This window comes from Saimiri boliviensis, chromosome X (genome assembly GCF_048565385.1).
Source record: "Saimiri boliviensis isolate mSaiBol1 chromosome X, mSaiBol1.pri, whole genome shotgun sequence".
In the NCBI taxonomy this organism is placed as follows: Eukaryota; Metazoa; Chordata; class Mammalia; order Primates; family Cebidae; genus Saimiri; species Saimiri boliviensis.
The window spans coordinates 55,864,853-55,868,574 of record NC_133470.1 but is presented as its reverse complement, the minus strand read 5'-3'; the positions used below and the strand labels follow the sequence as shown (position 1 = coordinate 55,868,574).

Below are 3,722 nucleotides of genomic sequence, written 5' to 3'. Positions count from 1 at the left end.
CATGGCTTATCATAACATATAATACCACAGTATTGTTGATCAAATAAATGCATGAATGAATCAACCACTCGTGAACTGTGCTAATAAAAATGTACACCATTAGGAGCAAGGAAAATGATCATCGTTTCCCTGTTACTTTTTTCTTTTGCCACAGTCAGATCATTTTTTAAAGAGGAGCACTGGTTAAAAAAAAATTCAGATCCCTTCTGTTTCTGAGAGTTGTTGATTCTACCTTATCCTGAATACTATAGGGGATACCAAAGTATGAGATACAATATGCATTCACAGTCAGCTTACAATATATCTGACCAAATGAGCATAACATCTATGAAAAACTTAAGTAGAAATATGTTGGGAATGATAAGGCAATAGGTCTAGGCATCATATTAGTAATATAGCATCAATAAAAACTCAGGAGGGGTATTTCGCTAATGGCTGCAGTGGTTAGACAAGACTTTCTGAAGGGATGGGACTTGAGTTGGACTTTAGCAGATCAGAAGGCATGAGTAATGTAGTAATAACAGCAAAGAGACAGAATTGTAAACTGGTTAACGGCATGGACTCTACAGTACAACTTTCTGGCTTTAAACTCAGCTCTCCTACTTACTTGACCATATGTCTTTGGGCAAGTGATTTCACCTCTCTCAGACTCACCTAATTCTTCCATGCATTTAAGATGGCAATCATATTTGCCTCATATTGTGAAGATTAAGTAAGATATTGTGTATAAAGAGTTTAGAAGAGTACCTAGTTTATAGTAAGTATTTAATGAGTCAATAAGTATTGGTTGTTTTTATTATGCCTTACATACCCTCAGGCTTTCACTTTGCACAATTTGTTTTGCAAATTTCCTGAGCAATCCTATGAGAACTGGGAAGTGTTGTATTCCCATTTGACAGATGATAAAACTGAGGTCCAGAAAAAGAAAGTGACTTATCAAAAGTGAACTAATGGAAAAGTCAACCCTTCCTTTGGCCATTGGTTAGCCTTTCATACTCAGTGATATCACGGCTCCTCAGTAGTTGCTTTATTCATGTCTGGGAGATAAAGTGGAGTTGGGTACAGCAAAGGGTTGGAGGGAATAATGGGAGAGGAAAAGTGTTGAGAAAAAGCCAGAACTATCTTCAGGATTTGATGTTCGTTAAGGATAGCCCAGCTCAGTGGATAAGGTTCCAGTCCTGGTCCTGCCTTTTAGGATACGAAAGAAGCATAACAGACAACCCACCCTACTAGGTTAGAAATTAGTTGGGAGGATATAAGTTTCATGCCTCACTCTCCTTGTCAGTCATCAAAACAAACAGAAAGTTCTGAAAGGTTTGAGTCAACCTCCTGAGGAGGAAAGGGGAGCTTTTCTGCAATTAATAACATCTGGGAAAATTGTTTCTGATTACGACTAATGGGTTCCAAGGGTAATTCTTCACATTCAGTGGTGTGCGGTTCAGGTCCGGTTGTCACATTGAGATGAATATAGTGATAACTACAATTTTTTCACTCAAATCACTAATCAGAACCCCCCCCCACCAAGGGATAAACTACATCCTGGATTACCATTTTTAAAAATTACTTTTATAGGCTCTATTTCAAAAGGCTTCTTCCTCCCTGTTTCTAGTCAAGGTCTCCGACTATAAAGCCACACACAGAAAAACAGCCTCACTATTTCTCCTTAAATCATTTCTCTCTTTCACTTCCCCTCCTTCTCTCTCTTTCTCTCTCTTCTCTCTTTCTCTCTCTCTCTCTATATATATATTTTTTATCTCTCTCTCTCACACACACACACATACACATACAAAAATAAACACTCACATACACACAGAGTCCCAGTTCTACTTCTTGACATTAAACCAGTAAATCGATACTCTCTGATCAACAGTGTGATTTCTAAAGCACTACAGCCTAGAATACCTTTTAAAAATGAAGTATAGGCCGGGCACGGTGGCTCACGCCTATAATCCCAGCACTTTGGGAGGCCGACGTGGGTGGATCACAAGGTCAGGAGATCGAGCTCATCCTGGTCAACAAGGTGAAACCCCGTCTCTACTAAAAATATAAAAAATTAGCTGGGCATGGTAGCGCATGCCTGTGGTCCCAGCTACTCAGGAGGCTGAGGCAGGAGAATTGCCTGAACCCAGGAGGCGGAGGTTGTGGTGAGCCAAGATCGCTCCATTGCACTCCAGCCTGGGTAACAAGAGTGAAACTCCGTCTCAAAAAAAAAAAAAAAATGAAATATAGTTCAAAAGCCTACACCAGATCAACCAACAAGTGCTTACTATGTGCCAGATAGTCTGCATTTTTAACAGGACTCCTATGACTCTGTACATTAAAGCCTCTCGTTGTGGAAAAGAATAGAAAGCCAACCAGGCACTATGAATGCTAAACCTATATCTGTCATATTTAATTCTCACAACAAACTGATGAGTTGGCTAGCTCTGTTATCTCCACTTTACAGAAGAAGAAACCAAGGCTCATGCTCACTTCCACAGCACATAAAGTAAAATTGGAAAACTGAATAGATGACTAGCATGGTTCTTATGTAAGGAAAACACATAAATTCATAAAATACACTGTATATTTGTATATTTGTGCAATGAAAGGACTAGCAACATGAATGAATGCATAACTTCTATACTCAACATGTTCAATGAATCTCATACACATAATACTGAGTGAAAAAATGAGACAAAAAAACAGCATATGATTTTGTTCATAAAAACTTTAAAAAAAGACAAAAGTAAACTATAGAGTTTATATAGAGAGAAAAGCAAGCAAGCTATTATCTATTATTTCATATTCTCATTCATATTCCTTCCCTCCATTTCTGTTTCTTTATGTATAATGTATCTCAAAATGAAATTTCATTTTTCTAGGCCCTAAGGAAGGGTCTGGGACCTTTCGCAAGAGAAATTTTACAGGCTCCAACTTGTGATGCATCCTAAGTACAGACATGAGAATTGTGAGAAGAGGAAGCCAGGGTAAAGGGGTGGGCTAGGGACAGTTATTTTGCATGGCATGCTCTGAGGAAAAACATTAGCTCACAGGGGAAAAATAGGTCTTCATAAAAGTATGTTACATGCCAAAAAATGTTCCGTGACTCATTGTACTCCAAACCCCTATAATGAAGAACTCCAGTAACCCCAATAGGCCAAAATGCTAATGTTGAAATTTCATAAATATAAACCTCTGTTTCTTGCTCTGGTTCAGGAGTTGTGGGAACCAGAGAACAATTGCTGGTAGCATGGTGTATCAGGGGAAAAAAACAGAGTTTGTGTGTCTGACTGACTTGAGATCATTTTCTTGGATTTCCTAAACTGTGTAACCTTAAGAAAGTTACTTGCTTTCTCTGAGTCTCAATGTCTTCATAAATGGGGATGTGAAAGGCTTAGCGCACACTAAGAATCAATCAAATTAAAATGGAATAATTGTATTACCTAACTTACAAATTTATTTTAGGAAAGCACCTGACACATAGTAGATACATAGTAAATAAGTTTTCTTCATTTCTTCACTTAGTGGCCCTTGCAAGATCTCAAAAGATAAAGTAGAAAACTCAACGTCAGATGACTTGAGAAGATATGTGCTAGTTTACTTTTGGAAAGGCATGTTTCAAAGGCTATAAATTTATCATTGTCAAAAGAAGACACTCCTGAAAGCATGAAGTAAATCTGCTATCTACTTTAAGTTCTGTCTTATATGGGGGAACAGAAAAACAGAAAGAAGGGGTCTAC

At 38.0% G+C, this 3,722-nt stretch overlaps 1 non-coding gene across 1 annotated transcript; it reads left to right on the top strand.

Moving 5' to 3' along the window:
- Positions 1-2,464: 2,464 nt before the first annotated feature.
- On the top strand, positions 2,465-2,571 carry LOC120366679 (U6 spliceosomal RNA). Its single transcript, XR_005581260.1, has one exon. It is a non-coding gene; the product is annotated as a U6 spliceosomal RNA (small nuclear RNA).
- Positions 2,572-3,722: the final 1,151 nt, after the last annotated feature.